Genomic DNA, 20,328 nt, shown 5'->3' with positions numbered 1-20,328 from the left:
CTTCCTCTCCTATGCCATGAGGGTGAGCTTGAGCGTCGTAATGGTTGCCATGGTACGCAAGACTATTCAAGATTCCCGCCCTGACGTTCCGTCTGAGGGAGTGCCAGAAGTCGCCTGCCTCAACCTCCTTGCCCCACAACAAAGTACAAACTATTCCAATGTTATGCTATCGTCAGTAAGTACACAATTTTTGTGTGTGACATTTAAGCAGCGGTTCCCAACCTTTTTAAGGGCATTACACACAAAGTCTATAAGATATTTGCTATTAGTTTAGTCTAAAATAATTGGATATTGCGTTTTTTAAATTAAATTTCGAAAAAGGAATACTTTAAAACGAATTTTAATCATTAATACAAAGAAACTATTGATTTTAAGCAACTTGTCACGAAATAAAGAAGAAGCTAATAAGATGATTGATATTGCTTCGTTCTGAAAACTCGTTTAATATTTGGTGCAATTTCGGTCAATGCACATCATTAAGTGTTCGAAGTGCATCGCCTAAGAACTAAAATTTTCTAATGTAGGGAAATGTGGGGCAAAGTGAAATGATTAAGATGATTGAGTTTTTTCAATATGAACAAATTGGAAATTTATTTTGAAAATTACAGTACATAAAAACGAACATCCTATTTTATAATAATTCTTACAACAATATTTTAATGTTTGGCTGTAAATTAGTTTTCCAATGAAATATTTTCTATTCTATTATAGAAAATAATTTTGATCAAATGAATCAGTAAATAAAAGGCTTAATGAATAAATGAAAAATATTGAAACAATAAACTGAAAATTAAATTAGTTAATTAATGTATGAAGAAAAAAAATGACCTAGTAAAAGAGGGAATGAATAAGAACACAAGTGAATGAATGAATAAATCAGTGAATTACTAAATGGAGGAGTAGAAATGAATGAATAAAAATTCAACGATTTTCAAAGGGAATTCTGTAGTTAGGAATTGATACAGGTCAGTCCTTCTGATGGCAAAACTGGGCTTAAAATAAATGTCTCTTTTATAAGTCATGATCGTAATATTACGGAACGCAAGTTTCCTTGGAAAATAGGGCACTCTAGATCGACTATGGTTTTAAATGTTTTATTTTATTTTATTTTTTTTCGGAAAACCCTACTGTATTCTGTTTGGTCTGCTTGGCAAATTTACCATGTCGCAATTGCGAGGTGTCCTCACGCACATAGGGCCTCGAACTTTAAGAAGGAATAAAAGATTTGGAGAGTGAAGCCTTCAATTCTTGACGCAAGGATCCAAAGTCATGTGATATATCTGAAAGTAAAGTATGAGAAGAAATCAGGTTTCTTCCATTCGTTTCACGTAAAACGTGTCTCCCATTTGTCAAAGTTGAACCATGTGGTTTGAGATCTTTCTTTGCCTCAGCATATAAGTCAATGATTGGACTTTCTTGCTCCAGATACTAATTCCTGCTTTAAGGTCTCGGAGGTATTCAAAAACGCACATGATAAATATTTTACATAGCTCAGTGATAGACAAAGGGGTCTCCAAAAATGTACTGTGAGGAGCCCCTAAATCCTTAAATCCACCACTGCTGATCTATAGAGCTTTGAATAGACGTGGCCTTGCGGCCAAGAAGTTTAATGCACATGATGAATTGGGAATGTGAAAAGAGATTAGATGTACGTTTTTTCTTTCCCCTTCCAGACTCGCGGTGAATTCGACTGGGATTCTGACACTCAAGGACTGATTTTGGGCTCCTTTTTCTACGGCTACGTTGTTACGCAATTACCCGGTGCCATTGCTGCTGAAAAATGGGGCGCTAAGTGGCTGTTCGGAATAGGGATTCTAGTCACTTCCATCTTCACTCTGCTCACCCCCTCTGGCAGCCCGGTGGAATGTCTACGCACTCATTGCTACAAGGGTCATACAGGGACTGGGAGAGGTATGTTATTGTATGAGTCTCAAATGATAAGTCGAAAGTCAAGTAACCGTCGCACAGAAAGTTATTTGAGCCAAAAAGCTGGCCAAAAGTCGAATTGTAAACTTTGCTGATTTGTGTCAGCCTTAAGTCTCAAAATAGTTGGATAAACATGCCATTCTGTGGAAGTGTTCTTTTTTCATTGAAACTATCAATAAAAATTTGCCAGCAGTCGGAACTTCGCACTTTGATGTTTCGGTTGTCTTTGTTTACGACATTCGAGATTTTAAATAAACATTCAAATTCTTATTTTTCGAGTTAAAATTATATTAGAAGAAAAATTTATGATGGGTGGGCTTGGGGAAGGTTTGTATTCTATTATTTATCAATTTTTACTTTTTAAGACTGTAAATATTTTGTTAAATGCAATCCTTGAAGCCTCACAAAAATATCATCCATTTTCTGAAATTTTTTATGTTATGATTGATGATTTTAAGAACTGTATACTCATTTGTATTACATCTAAGTTATACCGTATGTTACTTCAGAATTTCTACTTTGATAATCTGCAGCAAAAGTTTGCCCGAAAAAAAATAAAACTATAAATAGAACACATTATTATTTTCATAATTTTAAGCTTTTCCGATTACTTTTAGATTATATGGCTTCAGTCATGAGTACGACTCAAAAGCAACTACACAATATTATAAAAGACAGTACATAAAGGCTATTTGATGCAAAGTTCAAATAAAAAGATATGGAACTAGCTCGAATTTATGGATTTCTCTAGAAAATATCGATATCGAAAAATATTACCCTGTTTTATTTCTGGGTCTACCTTTGAAGTCGGCCAGTAGCATCAAATTGTCTTTCTATAGTTTAATCTATGATATCCTGTAGTTGTTTTCAATTTATGCACCAAAAATAACCGAAAAAAGAAAATTTTATGAAATCGATAGTCTGCCCTATTTATAGCTTTATTATTTTTCTGTGCTAAATCGTGCAAACTTTTGCTGCAAATTATCAAAATAGACAGTATTATAGGAAAACTTGGCAGTAGTACAAATGAGAGCAGAATATTTAAAAACATTGTCTTACAAGAAAAAAAAAAAAGAGGGCGATGTGCTTTTGTGAGGCTTGAAGAAAGGCATTAAAAGAAAAAAGAAAAATAGATACATAATAAACTGATGAATAATAGAGTACAAAAAATTGCTCGAGCCCTTCAATAGAAAATGTTTCGTCTAATATCACTTTTAACGTGAAAAATAAAACAATGAAGGTTTGCTGAAAAGCTTGAATGGGGGGGGGGTCCCAAACAAGGACAACTGAATCATAAAAATGATAAGTTCTGACAGCTGGTAAATTTTTATGGTTAGTTTCAGAGTGAAAAAAGAACGCTAGCACATACTGCCATGTTTATTTACCTTTTTTTTATGCTTAGGATCGACAATAACCAGTAAAGTTGGTAATTTCGATTTTTGGCCAATTTTTGGCTCTAATACACGTCTGTGCGTCGATTGCTGCAATTACACTAGTTTAAATGGCAACAGATTGAAAAAAGAAAACTGGAAAGACAATTAAACATATTAACTGTTCTAAAAATTGCTCTAATATGCCAGTTTAAATGTTATTAGAGCTACCGTTTGAATATTTAAAAGCCTTAGTATTAGTATGTAGGGGAAAATTTAAAACTTTTTTTTAAAAATAAGAATATTGCTTTTGCTTCGTTTTCTACTTCAAGATTTTTCGTGATAAATTTTATCGGGGCTTATTCCAAAATTTTGACGAAGGTACAGAGCACTAAATCCTTCCGTCAGCTCAGAATTTCCACTAACTGTTTTTGTTGCTGCATATATATGTCTTAAACTTATACCTTAGTCTATTTTCTATCTAAACTGCTGTAAATCTCATTCCAGATAAGATATCGTTGTTTGTATATTTAAGTTATTTATTTTCCAGGGAGTAACATACCCCGCCATGAATTCATTACTAGGACGCTGGGCTCCCAAGTGCCAGCGAAGCTGTCTCGCTACCCTAGTCTACGGTGGTGGACCTATGGGGACCGTAGCTGCCCTAGTTTTCTCAGGTTACCTTAGTTCCTCAAATTTCCTTGGCGGTTGGCCTTCTGTCTTTTACGTCTTCGGTTAGTAAATTAAATATTTCAAAAACATTATTCATATTAAAGTATTTTTTCAAACATTTTTATGTGCTAATTGGGTAGAGAAGGGGAATAAGTCACTAAATTTATTGAATAAACACATACATACACTAGTGCAGACGTATGTAGCAATAGACTGCTGCTATGAATATTAAACTAAATATTCGACTTTTAAGGAAACGTAACGCTCCATATTACCACTTGAGGCAAACCTGAAAGTTCAGATTTTTAGTTAGTCGCCAGTAGCTGGTAGACCTTTTTAGTTTAGTTGCCACTTTTTTATCATTAGTAGTCAAAACATCCAGAACATTTTTTCTTTTTTTTTACGAAACCAAAACTATTTCTAGTTTTTTCTTGGATGTGCAGTAGAAGAGTGACGCGAATATAATTGAAGGGCTAGGAGCAGAAATGTGACAAGTTACAAGGAGTGACCTTTTGATGAAAATTTTTGTTCCTCATAACTGAGATTGAAATAAACATGATAATGGATTATGTCAGTTGGAGAAAAAAAATATCTGGTTTTAGTATTGTAGAATATAGAAAGTATAATACCTTTAAAAAGTTCTACAAATATGTTTTATAAGTTGGAAATTCTCGCCTATTGAAACATTCACATCAGTAGCATATTACATCACTTCAATTGCTTTTTTTTTATTTTATCCTTGGCGATACCATGTGAGCATTTGGAAACGTTTTTACATCACAAACTAAGAACAAAAAAATTGAAATGACTTGTTTTGAAAAACAAACCAGTGAAGTGGTAATTTATCTGTGGCCGGTTAGATTTTTAAAAAGTGATGTGGTTTGAGTATTTTATTTAGTTGCCAAAGTAAGACATGTAGTCGCAAGTGGTAAGGGATTATTTTCAGGTCTAGTGTCAGACCCCCTCAGCCATCACACGTTCTCTAGTCTTCAAAAAAAATTGACATTTATCTTTTAAAATACAACATACTCAAAGTATTTTTTTTTTCATTATAAAAAAGTGATGCTATGAATTTTACTTTTAAAATTGAATAAAATGAGTGTGTATAGTCAACAGAAACTTATGTCAGTAATACTTCCCAGAACCAGCGGATATTTAATTCTCGATCAAGTATAAACAGCACAGAACAAGACGCTCTTTTATTAGTAAATCTCACCAAATACAATTTGATTCTTTAATAATTCTATGCGTTGTGTAGATAAGTCTCTTTAAGATCCTGATTTATATTCATATAGGAATTTTTCGCGCTTTTGGTTATAAAATCTACATCTACGTTATTGTTGCACAGGTACTTTAGGATGTTTGTGGTTTTTCTTGTGGATCATTGTTGCCTACGAAAGCCCAGATCAGCATCCTCGAATATCAAAGGAAGAACTGAGGTTGATTCATTGCGGACAAGACAGACAGGAAGGTGTGGTGAGTTTAAAGAAATATGAAAGACGATATATACAAACAGCCATGGGCGTATCCGGGGGGGGGGGGGCAATTTGATTTATTTCCAAACGTGTCAAGCCTTTATAAATAGCCATAATCTCTGCCTGGTATACGGATTTTGAAGTTTTGAGATTTGCGGACCAGTCGTGGATGCGGACAATTCAGCTTCTTGTAAGAGAAAGTTTTTAGTTAAGATCTCTTGACTGGATCGTAAGGTCTATTGGTGGGACTCCTGTTATGACATTTAATCCCAGGTTGTGCAGTGGGCTCCAGTCACTTTTAGAAGAAGTCTTTGTATTGTTTTGATCTTCTTTTTAAAGCTCTGCTGTACATCCAATCCACAAAACTGGCGCTCCGTTGAGAATTTAAGTTTCTACTACGTTTAAATAAATCAACTTCAAATAGTTCATAATAGGATCTTTTAAGACAATAAAGATCAAAATTCAGGAAAATTTCTCGAAATAATAAGAGCACAAGATTTCTTTTGAAATTTCGAGATCCTGGGGAGGAAACTCAAGCTCTGGTGGCTGTACATAAGACTTTTCATATTAAAACTCTTTGGAAAAGTCAAATTGTTGGACTTGACTAATTCACAACTCCAGTAAACTATAGGGGACGCTGCAGCCAGTCTAATGGCGGATGAAAAAGGTAAACCAAATGCCGTAACGTATAACTTGCTTTGACGCTTAGTTAATGACAGTAATTTTTCACTGTGTTTGTGGGAAGCTTCCTTTTATATTCTTGAGAAATTACATTACACCATAATGTAGCCTGTATTTTACCACAAAGAAAACAAGTGGAATGGAATGTTTTACCTTTTTCTTTAGTATTATTAATCACCGCAAGGTAGCGCATTCGAGCACTGGGGTTCCAATTTCTTCACTGATCTCTTGAAAACCCATCTTCAAAATCCTAAGAAAATTCAACCAGAATTCCTAGACCTGTTTTCACGTAACACATCCCTAAAAGAGAATAGGGGTTGTATCTTAAAATTCAGTATTCTGAATATCGAAGATTACTCAGGAAGCCTTGACATTTAACTAGGTTTGTTTATCTTTGCGATACTTAAAATAAAACTGAGCTGAAAAGTTCACAACTAGCAACTAAGCAACTTCTTATTAAATTAATTTTTAACTTAGTATTTTAATTAATAACTCATTTCTCTGATCAAACATTATTTTATGCAGTGAGAAGCAAAATGATGGAAGTGCCACAGTTAAAAATTTGGAGATAACCAGTAAAAATGTTAGGTGAACTTCTCCTCTGTTTTGGGGCAAGAGATAGTACTAGTACCCCTGATAGGTGCTGCTACGCAACCAGGGGCGGATCCAGAAGTTTTTTTAAGGGGGTCAAGTTTCAATGACCTGCGTTTTCCTCAAACTCAAAAAAAAAAAAGAAAAAAAATCATTTAAGCAGGAGTGTTCATCCCTCAAAGATGAATGGTGCACTGCTTCATGTGCTACGGAGCAACTCCCTCCCCCTGATCAAATGATATTAAAACCCCTTCAAATCCCCCTTCCCAATTTTTTTCAATGGTCGCCGTGTGTGTGTTTGAGGGGGGGGGGTCATATTCCCTCAGATTTTCGTCAAAAGTCATATTTTCAATTAAACTGGACACGTTGTCGTAAGCCTTGAACATATCGTTCTTTTGAAAATAAAGAAAACACTCAAAATAGCAATAACCCAGCAAACGAACCCTGTCAATTCTTTGAATTATGACACCCTGAGATTTCTGTGGGGATTTTTCTGTAAGGCCTACCTAATAGAAAAAGAAAAAAAAAAGGTCAACGTTAGTTCCATCTATTTTTTCAGATCTAAAAATTGAAGTATTGAAGTTTAATGATATTAAAAATAATTTTCATGCCACAGGGGGGGGGGTCAGCTGATGACCTCCCCGAGCCCTTGACCCTCCCCGAATCCACCCTTGTACGCAACCCGACTTAGAAAAACGTTTCACTGAAAGCCTACTTAGGACCGGAATTTTAAGCGCATTTTACTCAAAACTTGAAAATGTCCACTTACATCCCTTTGCTTCTCTCTGCCTCGTTTGTGTTTGAATCATAGCAGTGTTCTGTTGTACAATACGTATTCGTGCTCCTCTAATCTGAGCACTATGCTTGTTTTACAGAGAGCACCTGTTCCTTGGAGAGCTATCTTGTCTTCAGGACCCGTCTGGGCTCTAGCTATCACACATTTCGGAAACAGTTGGGGCTATTATACTCTCCTTACAGAGCTTCCTACATACCTTTCAAACATTTTGCATTTTGATCTTAAAAAAGTAAGCAACCACATAATAATATTATATTTTGAAAACTTATACAATATTAGGATGCTTTGAAAGTGTCCCAGCATTCTGTTTTGTTTCAATGAATACAACTGGACTTTTGCATTTGATAAAAGATGAAGAAAATATCCTCTTAAATTTGCTTAATCTACTTTTGAGGACCATCTTGAAGAATAATTGCTATGAAAGAAAAATTATACTCTTTGAACTTTTTACTCTTTTTATTAAAGACCTATAAGTCATTACGGAATAGACTTTTAATTATAAGTCAACATTTTTTTCTTTTTTTTTTCGGTCAAACGTTACTCAAGCCCCATTTTTGGGCATCCACAAATATCACGCAACTGAAGCGAGTGGTGAAACAACGGGGATCGCGCCATTTCGACCAAATTGGCAAAATTTCGAGTTTCGTATCTCCTTTGTCGAAGCTCAGAATTATTTATATTGCTATCTCAATAACTAGCGCAGAGAAAACTTGATTTTGCTGCATAATTCCCCTTTTTTTCGACAAAACTGGGACAGTAGGTTAAATGCGTGATAAAAATTAAGAAATGGTTCAAGTCCCGTTGTTCGGCCTCATGCTTTAATTTTATAATGATTCCAAATATAATCAAGCAACAAATGACTTTGACACGACAAAAGAAGAAAGAAATGCATCGTTTAATCTAGTGTCAATTTTTCAAGGTCATAGATAATTCTCATTTTTAGTCCAAAATTAGAAATCCACCCTTTTACTTATGTTTAATTTAGCCCTATTATTCCTTTACTAAATTTTTAAAGAAAAATAAAGCCAAAACAAGCCAGACAATAATCTGAAGTGTTTTCACACTCTAAAAATCTTTTGTTTTACATTAATAAATTGAAAATTGTTTCAGTTTTCTACATATGATTGTTTTCCTCTTTTTAGAATGGAGGCCTCTCCGCCCTTCCCTACGCGACGCAAGCAGCTTGCGCTGTGATCGCCTGCTTTACTGCTGACAAACTGAGACAACATTCCAATTTACGTATTACCACCATTCGGAAGATCGTCAATTCTGTTGGTAAGTTTTTAACGTCAAGAAATACTCATCATCCCTTTAGTCACATCCTTTTTCCACGTTTTAATCAATCGGACCCCCTTCCTTGAGGATGTTCTCCTTTCCCCTTTTTTTGAGGCACATCCCCTTCGGAGACGTTTTACTTGGTTTTCTGCATTTTTCGCATACTGGTTCAGTGTCTTATGTATTTTTGTTTATGCAGTTCAAGGCTAATAAAATACAAGAAAGAAAGTATTATCGTTTGAATTAGCTTGAAATTAGGGTCCGATTAAGATATTAGCCAGAAATTTTCGCTTAAAATTTTGGCTGTTAGTTAAAACTGTGTTAGCCACGTAGGTGCCCCTCAAGATCAGGGACCCTAGACCACGGCCTAGTTCACCTATTCATTAATTAAACTCTGTTTGAAATTACGCTTGGAGTGTTAAGGCTAATTAAACTTTTACGCACAACGCTACCAATAACAACAAAAACTCTATACCTGTTTAAGGCACGAATGTGTCATCCCAGGGATTCCAAAAAAATCTAATTCGAGTTTGAGGCTTCAAGATACCGAGAAATTTATTTCAATTTCCTATAATGTTTAGTTCACCTATTAAACCAAACCAAACCCAGTGGCACGACATCTCATGGGCACCAAGGCCTACTGTGCCCATCTCAGTCTTTCTGGCCAAGGGCTCTGGGGTGCGAGGCAGATGTTCCGGTTAGGAGGTCAGCCTAACGCGGAAACCACAAGGGGAAAAAAACCAAGGGTGCAAAAGCACCCTTGATGCTCATTTTATCGACCCACTGAACTGAGTGGGTGAACGGGCTAATTCGACCATGTCCGTTCCGGGAATAGAACCCGGGCCTGCGGCGTGGGAGCGCGAAGCGCAACCACTGATCCACTGAGCTTCATTACTAATCGCTTACAATAAATATTCTATTCAGTAATGCTAGAACGTTATTTATACTTAAAAAATACAAATGTCTTGTTCAAATCTTGGGGCAAATCTCAAACTGAACTTTTGGGAGGGGTCAAAATAGTAAAATCATCAGTCTTATGATTTGGAAAAACCTATTGTTTTTCAAATTTCACTAATTCAGAAAATGTATCAAATGTTGATTATCTTTATCGGCATGGCCAACGGGCAGAGAAGTATACTAAAAAGCCTGTTGAAAAGTTTATTGTTTGAGAATTTTACTACATCGAAAAAAAAAAAGCTTTAATGATTCAGTTTCTATTTCTTTTTTCCCCATTAGTTTTTTTTTTGGAAAATTTATAGTATTTTCTTCGACTTTTATGGTTAAAATTTTCACATTTTTTGAAGATTTTTGGAAAGTTTTTAACTATTAGCTTTTTTGCTAATAGTTAAAAACTTTCCAAAAACCTTTGAATCTAATTCGAACATGTTCTTGATCGTAGTTTTTATCTTCATTTATCTGCACTAAAAATATTTTATTTGTACCTCCGAAATGTGCATATAAATTTGGCTGAATTTTTTAGGATAGCGAAATTTGTGCGATTGAGAATGGGTGCCCTAGGAATTACTCCGATTTGCATACATGAACCAGTTTCGAAAACAAATTTCAGATGGCAAAAAAATACGCATTGATGTAGTTTAATACTTATACAGTGGCCGCCGCTTATATGAATCACATTTCTTCAAAACAGTTTTGATTCCATAAAACAGTTGATTCAATAAAACGGCTGCTTCAATAAAGATGGATTTTGTTTTGTTTTTGACGATTTGATTCATTTAAGTGGTTGATTCAATTAATCACTGATTCAATTAACCGGTGTCTACTGTAATATTTATTATTGGTTTTGTGCCAAAAAAGTTACTGTTTGATTTGTATCTTTGAACGACTTTAGAAACACTGAAACTTAAGCACCAGGGCCGGCTCTAGTAGTTTCGCCGCCCCAGGCGATGTGAAGTGTTGCCTCCATTGTCTTAATAATATATCTATATTTTTGAAATTTTCGATCATATTTTCACGTATTGCTGCACTTTGAGCTGGGAAAAAAGGAACAAATTTGTGTTTTTCACTTTTTTTTTTCTACTTTTGTTTCTTTACATTTTGCCATCGTGAAATTCTCAACCCTTAAAATGTGCCACCCTAGGCTGTGATACAGGTCCTTTACCCCAGAAGTCGGGCCTTTTAAGCACAAATGAGTAGTTATGAAATGTTGCTACTTACCGGTCACATGAAGTGAAATTAGCCAACGAGTAACAGCAACACCAAAATAAGTAATCTAGATCAACTGACGAGTCAACTTTAAAACTGATTGCAAACAAGAACAATTAAGATTGCTAAACTCAAGCATTGTTGCAAGAAAGTTTTCTGTGTAAAGCATTGTCGTTTCATAGTAATTTCGTAAGCAGCGCTAGCGTGTACAGTTAACTGGGGTAGCTTTGGCCTTTTTTGAGTAACATTGGCCCAACAAACAAAATTCAATTTGTATTGCCGTCAACGATTAAGTCAAGTCGGTGCTGCTTTGACTGAGCCCTTGAAACGAATGAGTGATAATCACTCTCAAGGGTCTAATATAGTTTAGACACTCTCGAGTGCCAAAAATAGTGCGAGACGATAAAATTAACGAGCGGATGGTATTTATTTAAAAAAAAGAAGAAGAAAGAAAAAGAAGTGCAATCTAAGGTGGTTTGTTAGAATGTCATGGGTTACCGCCATGATCATTTTCGCAAAATTCAGGAAGTGCAGTCGCAGTAGGGACGTTGCTAGGGAGGGGGGAATGGGGACACATCACATTACAAAAAAATGGAAAATTTTCTTTTTGTGACCATAGAAGAGAACTAAAATGAACTTTATTCAGAGAGTGTTATGGCTCTCCGTAATTTACCCTCACCTATATCCGATTTTTTATTTTCTGGCAAAGTCACTGAGCCGCATTAAGTTGCATTAAAAGAATGCACACGACATGAGACTTCTGTGTCCCATGAAAGAACAGAAATCGCTGAAATATTAGGATATTGAGCAATTTTGTTTCGTTTTAGCATTCTACGGTCCCGGTGTCGGCGTACTGGCTGTAGCGTTTGTGGGTTGCAACCCTGCAGTCATCGTAGCTCTGCTCGCTCTCTCGGTGGGTTTCAACGGGTTCGTCTTCTCGGGATTCAACGTCACCCACGTAGACATGAGCCCAGAATTCGCAGGTAAGCCCGATTCATTACTGAAGATGATTCCAAATTGTTTTGAGCTTGGAAATCTTGAATAATGACATTTATCTATTGTGTGTTGTTAGCTTTCCAATATTATCAACTTTAGGCTTCAATTTGGGCTTCAACAGCATTTCAAAAATTGAAAGCTACGAATGTTCTTTGCCTAAAGAATTAGAAAATATTGCACTTGAATGTTTTATTACTTTTAAAATACAAAATTTAAATTATTCTGAAAGTTAAAATTAAAACAATGCAGGTCTTTTTCGCGTTTACAGTACTTCTTTATTATGTAAAAAGTAGTAAAAAAGAATGTCTCATGTATAAAAAAAATATTTGATGGTATGGAATTCGTATCAAATTCAGTTGCACTCAAATTGTTGTATGATTTGTTTTTCAGTAAATTTTAACCGTTAAAGGCTGATTTTTCTATTTGGACCATATTAAGAACCACCACACCTGTTTTGTCCAATGTTTAAGCGTACAATTTCATGAAAGGCAAAGAATGAAAAAAAAAATTACAAAAAAAAAATGTAAATATTTCCAATTTGAATGTGTAGAAAATAAATTAAGAAAAAAATAAAGTAGAAGCAACTCTTCAACAATACAAAGGCAACTTTTCTGTTCAAAAAGAAAAAAAAAATCTGACTGTTCTCGGGGGGGGGGGGGGGGGTTCTCAGTAACAGTATCGTTTGCAGCTCTTTTTATTTGGTAGAAAAATAATGCGGCTCGAATTTCTCTTTCCCCCTTACCAGAAAAAGAAAAAAAATCAGCCAAAAAAAAAAAAAAGTCCACAAACTAAATAATTATCATCGAAAATAAAATTATTTGCAGCTCCTTCTTTCATGTAAATAATAAAGCACTCTGATGAATTCCTTTTTATTTAAAATTAAATTTTAGAATAAAACTTTACAATTAAAAAAATATCATGGCTCGAAATTTTAGACTCTCTGAAATGTTAGACTTTTCTAATTTTTATATATTCGAATTTAAGGAACCATTAGGTATCCTAATCTGAAGTACATTTTTTTTTTTCAAAAGTTTTCTTACATTTAACAAATAAGGATTTTTCTTTGTTGCGCGCGTGAACGTGCGAACACACCCATAACACGTACAAATCATTATTTTTCAGTTTCAATTTTTTTTAAATGTTGATAATCCATGTTATGATACATAATAGTTGCTTATTTCCGAATGTATCACAATTAAAAGCCACATCTTAAAATTAAATGAGTAAACTGCAAATATATGCACAAAATGTCACACCCGTGCAAATGTATTCACTGTTTTAAAAAATCCTGAAATTTTACGGTAGAATAAACGAGAGTTAAAAAACGAAAAATGGATCGATCTCGAGACTTTCGTTCTGGCAGGTGGCTTTGCTGACCACCATACCAGTTGAGAAACATTGAGGGGAAATACGGTGTTATCTGCTCCGCACTGTAAGTCACGTGGTGTATCAATATGGGCTACAATCGTGAATTTTTTTCAGTACAATTTACTGTAATTTTTTTCTGAACTGTAAACACTCCATTTAACAGTAATAATTACCATGAAATTGTCGTGAAGTTTTAACAGTTTTGATCAAGTTAAGGCTTTCTATGGGTTTTCTGCTATTTAACACAACAACTAATACTGCCTTATAAATTTACTTTAGGAACTTTGATGGGAATCACAAACTGCTTAGCTAATATCTCTGGTTTCTTGGCACCTGCTTTCGTCGGATGGGCTGTCAGAGATGGAGTAAGTATACTAGTCTTTTTTTTTTTTTTTTTTCTAATAATTTTGGTGAAGCAACTTGAGATTTCCTTTCAGAAAAAGCGCATTAAAGATCTTTTCAAAAGATTGTCATAAAAATGAAATAAGTTTAACAAAAAATAAAGAGACTATTCTGTGTGTCCTAAATTTAAAAAAAAAAAAAAAAAACGATGTCTGAATATAGGGTGAAAAAAAATACATTTTCATGATCAGTAAGTTTAACGACGAAAATGAATACATGCGTAAAACAGGGAATATGTGAGCAATTCTTTACAAAAGTGTATTTTCTTGTCTCAGGTTCATAGCAATCGTATAAAGTATTTTCCATTTTCTTTCTAAGTATTATTTATTTCTCACCTTCTAAAGAAGAAGATAAAAGGCACTTAAAAATGCTAAATGATATTTATTTAGGTTGAGGTTTAATATAAGAACTGAAATGGCATTACCATCCAGTGTCCCTAATCAAAATTACTGTCTTCAACACTGTTAAAACTACAGGATGCATTCGGCACCTTTCAGGGGAGAAACGCTTGTTCACCAGCGACACCCAATACGGAGCCGAAATCGCACCTCTAAATAGGGTGAAAAACAGGCACCTTTTAAAAAATAGACAGCCGGAGTGAAAAAAAGGAACCTTTGAAGAGAGAAATGGCACCCTTACTATAGATCCTCCTCCCCCGTATTGCGTGCGTTTTTGAATACAGTTGTGGGTTTTTTTTTTAAGTTTTGTTTTGATTTATGATATTCTTCGTTTTGGACATTTTTCATATTGAACTCGATACTGGAAATGATTAAAACATGTAATTACAGCATTTGATCATATTTCAGAGTTTTCAACATAGTTAAGAAATGCTCATTGCTCTAACTCAGTGTTTCTCAACCTCTTTTGACTCACGCTGCGCGGTAAAAGCAAATGAAAAACTTTGCGAACCAGTGAAATCTTTATCGTTTTCTTAAAAATTCATAAAATAAATAATATTAATAATAACTCTGGGGCCGTTAAAAACATGTGAAAAATTCAGAGTTCTGACGAGTTATTTTTTATACAAAAAGTAGTGTTAAGAATTGATAAAACAATAAATATCAACCCCTTTACTTGGTATCAAAGATCTGTCACAAATCGTTATAAGTTAAAGAAGAATAATTATTTAAATAATGTGAGAAATTATACATTTACTAAAATCTTGACGCATTCCGAAAATGAAGCATAGCTGTACTTATGGATTATTTACATGAAGAGTCAAAAATATTCAGGGATATTACAGTTACGGAAAAACACAAAATCGTTTCATAAACGTTAATTAAGAGGAACAAAATAAAATGCACATGAAGTTTTTCGATAGTTAAAAAAACAAAAGAAATTTATAACGCTATCCAGACATTAACCGCTAACAGGAAATGATTCTAACAGTTGAATGAAAAAGCCAAAAAAAAAAAAAAAAAAGCTAGACTGAGAGAGATCTTTTTTTCGCTAGCTTTCTGTTATAATCTACGTAGCACAAGAATCATTTTTATTAAGATTCTCACTTGTTGATTATTGATATCTTATAGCTTTTTTCTTTGGTGATTAATAAAAGCTGCTTATCGAGTACTCAAGAAAATAATGACAGATATTTTTAGTAGCGTTTTGAATGATGGAAATTTCACGATAGTAACGGTTAACGGAAACTAAAAGACAGTAACGGTAACTGAAAAGCAATAAATGCACTTTTAACCACTTAACTATGTTTGAAAGCCCTAAAAGCTACAAAGTGATCAAAAGCTGTACTTACTTGTAATTTCGGATAATTAATCCAAGAAAAATTGTGTTTAAATCCAATAGTGTACTTCATTCAATGTGAAAGACACACAAATGCAATCATCATTTGTCCGCCATATTGAGGTGATTGAATGTATGTCTAAGGCAAAAGCGCATGCGCAATGAGTCTTTTTTGTGATTGCATGCTGTTTCGGCTCCTCTGCTCTATTTTCTAGCTTGCATTGCACCTTCAAGCACTATGTTTTCACCTTAGAGGGAATATTTTCACTCGTCTGGAACCCCTGGTTTTAACAGTGAATGGGCTATCTAGACAGCAGTATAACAGATTATTACAATGTTTCAAGTATCCTAATCTGAAATCAAGTTCCCTTTTTTTTCCCCTTTATTTACATTAATGTGCTTTACTCACAGTTAAAACTTGTCCCGATTATTTTGCTTCATTACCATCCAACAGTTTTTAGTCTTGCCACTAGGTGCAATGTCATTTTTAGAACACGCTGTACTCGACTCAAGTTTTGGCAAGAGCCAAAAGCCAAAACATCATATGAGGTAAAGAGAAGCAAAGGAATTTAAGTGACAAATTAAAAAAATGGAGATAACCAGTATGAATGGTGGGAGAGCCTCTCCTCTGGTTTCGGGTGGGGCAACATCCCTGCCAGGTGCCGCTATATAGCAGGATTTGGAAAGTTTTTTCAATAGAAAACTACCTAGGATTTGAACTTCGAAGGCGTTTTACACATAGACTAATAATAAGAGTAGACCGAGCTTTCCCAGACTTGCTGATGAAAAAATTGGTTCATGGATACATCATGTGACTGGTGGAAGGCTTGGCGGAAACTTTGGCAGTATGGTTGCTAGATGGCAACATTATCTATAGTTTGGCACTTGACATGTATTTTAAGACGTAATGTGTTTTCATTATAATTTTTTTTACAGGTGCAGAGATTGAACTGTTTTTCTTTTAGTTATGCATTATTTTGACATTAGTAATTAGTTTTTGATCACAGTTTTCAATAACTTTTATTTCATTTGGAACTGCTACGTCAGCGTTGGCGTGAACGTAATGGCGTAAAAGTTTTGCGTTACGCCATTACGATCACGCGTAATTTGCGTAACACAAAAATGTACTAATCGGTATCTTAAATTGAAATAGTCGGTAAAAATCTTACAGCAGTTTGTCAATTCTCTTTGGGCGCTTGCATCTTTAATTGCTTAGAGAGTTAATGAAATTGAATAAATAAAATGCACAATACTATCTAACCGAAAAACTTCACTATATTCACAAAATATTTACAACTTAGAATAACAAATTTACAATTTGGACTCCAGAAAAGATCATTCTTCCGTGTTCCATCAATTCTATTTATTTTATTCCTTGCGGGCGTTGATCGTCTGCTACATCAACGCCCGCTGTTGCTAGGATATCCACCAGTCACATGGTTTGGTTTATGAGCAGCAAAAGGGTTGCCATAGCTCAGTCTATTCTTATTATTAGTCTATGGTTTTACACAACACTTTAACACTCTCGAAGCAGCAGTCAGTTCAGTTACCTTTTCCCCATCTTTTGTTCTGATTAGCTTTCTTTGAAGAAGGCCCATTTTTCTAGCAGTTGAGTCACATGTCGCCTTTCATATATGACAACTACGTTTACCAACACCTACATTTCTCTCTGCTCTGCAAATTCTCTTGCTTTTAGCAGACAGCGATATAACTTGAAAGCGCCTTAGCGCATCGAAGTTTAAATATTCATTTCACTTTTACTTCCAGCATAAAAGTGTGTTACTTTATTTAGAAGTAAGTTACCGCCCCTAAGCCAAGACTAAGGCAGAACTAAATCCAGACTGATGAGTTTTAATAAGAACGGAACTGCAGTCTCTGGATGTGACCGGGTTGTCTGGTACATTGCATGTAGTTCTGCCTTAGCCCCGGCTTAGAGGTAGTAACTTACTGCTAAATACCCAAGCTTTGCTTTCAATTCATGAGTCGAACGCACCATGCTGCGGACACTCGCAGGTGAAATAAATTTCCTTTATCTACCAGTTTATTTGCACTCTCAGCTTCCATGAGATGCATTTGCCTCCCAGCTCGGTTTGGCAGCTGACCTGGAATCTCGAAACACGAAATAAATTGCATTCGATCCAGCCGTCGACTAAAGGTTTCAAATCATTATAACTTACCAGGAGAGAACAAATTTTATTAACTCGTCTTCGCATCGGTCATACCAGGTTCACCCATAAATACAGTCGACTCCCGCTACAACGCGATCCGACTTACGCGAAATGGCTATAACGCGAATTTTTCACCAGTAAAGAATTTTAGACCTAACTCGAATTCCTCGCCCGCAACACGAAACTTTTCGAAAGAGAATCGCGGTGTGTAAGTATCGACTTTGTTATTGGCTACTGAAAATTTATTTTTGGTGATAGCACCTTCATCCCTTCAGCATCATTCGCAGCGGATGTTCCCACACCGTACTAGTCTGAACATCGCTTACACAAATAACTCTACTCCTCATTTTCCATTCATTTTTTTTTTCATTCTAATTATAAAAGTTCATGAAATATAATTCGTGTAATAATACCTATGAGCGCTTTTTCATATAAAGTTCGTGAAGATAGAAAGAAAAATAAAATTTCCAACAATTAAAGAAAAGCTAAAGATTTTATGTGCTTGGACAATTTTAAAATGCGTCGAAGATAGCACAACAATTAGGTATGAGTGAATCTTCCACATGTATGCAATTAAAAGTAAAAAAAAAAAGGAAATTCGTAAAAGTTCACCGAGCAGTATCTAAACAAAATGCAAAAATTATGAAAATGGAAGCTGCTCTTATTGTATTGTGAATTTAAGAAACCAGGAAGTGGGGTGTTGCCACAAATGGAAACGTTATAAAAAAAAAACCAAGTGAAGCAACTGTATTGTGTGTTTAACAATATATAAGAATGACGTTTTGATCACACAACATAAAACATTATCATCTTCACTTTAAGTTACAAATATCATTACTGGATCTATTGTAATGCATTTACCTTTTTTACTACATACTTTACGTACCGTACTGGTTCAATTTATGTCTTTTTTTCCCATTGATCATTGATTTTGTGCATCGTAGCAATATTTTCTGCGGAATAAAACTTTTTTTTTTAAACATAAATTTTTAAAAAAAAAAATCAGTTTTTTATGTAAGAAGCAGTAACGTATAGTTAAGAAATGGTTTTTAACAGTTTGAGATAGTGTTTACAAGTGTCTAAAATAATTGTATATGTTTATAAAAGTTTTTACAGATACCTTTTTCTACAACGCGAAATTTCAACTTACGCGAGGGGTCTTGGAACGCATCCCTCGCGTAAGTCGGGACTCGACTGTACCTATTATGCCGTGAACTAGCTCCCACTTGTATTAAATGTAACGTCAACCAGACAGTGTTGCATATTTTATGCAACTGCCCAAATTTTAACCAAATACGTTCTAAATATTTTAATAATTTTAATCCATCTCTGAAGGAGTTGCTGGGGGATCCACCCCATCGCAATTTGTACTCCTTCCTCCAGGAGATTGGCTTCTCCTTTTTAATTTAGTGTCTGTGTTGTCAAAACGTAATTTTGTCCCTTTCCTTGTTTATTCAAGGTTTTTTGTTAACATATTGTTTCATACGTTTTTCATGTTTATATGTTTTTTATTAGTTATTTTAAACTACTGATGTTTATACCTTTCTCCCCAAAACATGTTTAATTTTATTATATCCTGACTTTATATTTCTGTATAAATTTTAATTAAAAAAATCGTTTGGCGCATTATAGCCCTCAAGGCTCTTGCGCCATTAAAAATAAGCAAACCAACCAGCCCAGCTCGGTTATTTACTAATCCAGGCGGATGAGTTCTAAGAAGAACGCAACTGCAGTCTCTGGATGGGATAACCGGGCTGTCTGGTATATTGCATGTTGTTTAACTATTATTTCTTTTATTGTTTTTTGTACAAATAAATATAGCTTTGCTATTTTCACACGGCAGCAAACATTGAAAAACTGGAGTACCGTTTTCGTGACCACATCAATTGTTTACTTCATCACGGGAAGCATGTACAACTACTTTGGATCAGCTGAACTGCAGCCATGGGGATCTTCAGCCAGAAACACGGAGCCTGAAACAATTCTCCAAGATCCTGAAGACGAAGAACCCGAAAATAATAAACCAATGTCATACCCATAAACAGTTTGATTGCATTTTCGGTAGAAGGTCCAATGCTACACTCTGGGGGAGCGATTAAAAGAGTTTTCTGCTTTTTATTTCGAAAAAGAACTGAAAACACTGCACAGTTCACCGTGTAACAGTTACTGTAAAATGGACTGTTTAGTAGCTGTTTTTAAATGTTGACTTGAAGTTGCCGAGCTCTCGTCCTACTTTTTAATTCTGTGCAATATATTATATTCTAAAAGTATTGTGATGCTATGAAATAAAAATTAGAAGTTTTTAAACGTTTAGATTTTTTTTTCCAGTTCAGAATTATTTACTTTTATTACAATTATTTAGTTTATACAGTGAAAATATATCAACGAATATATATTTTTTTCTATCATTCATATACGTAGTTTTAAAAGGTGTTTTTTTGGAAGTAGAGAACTTTAGGTTCAAATAAAACACAGTTAAATGTTGTTAATTGCCATGAATGTTGCTTTATTCGAAAGATTATTCTTTGCCATTTTTATTTAAATATGATTTCTGGCATATGGTCACCTCGGCTGGCTCGGTGAAAGTCCAATCGGAAAGTCCAATTTTCTCACTTTTTGCAGCAATGGAGGCCGTATGGCAGTGATAAGGTGGTCAATGTTCTCTTCCAAGGCGTCAATCGTCTGTGGCTTATCGGTGTATAGACCAG

General features: G+C 34.8%; 1 pseudogene; it reads left to right on the top strand.

The window, feature by feature from the left end:
* The first annotated feature begins 40 nt into the window (after window positions 1-40).
* LOC129230147 (putative inorganic phosphate cotransporter) lies at window positions 41-19,857 on the top strand (annotated as a pseudogene).
* The last annotated feature ends 471 nt before the right edge of the window (window positions 19,858-20,328 follow it).

Source organism: Uloborus diversus, chromosome 9 (genome assembly GCF_026930045.1).
Source record: "Uloborus diversus isolate 005 chromosome 9, Udiv.v.3.1, whole genome shotgun sequence".
Lineage (NCBI taxonomy): Eukaryota > Metazoa > Arthropoda > Arachnida > Araneae > Uloboridae > Uloborus > Uloborus diversus.
This window is presented reverse-complemented; position numbering and strand designations above follow the sequence as displayed.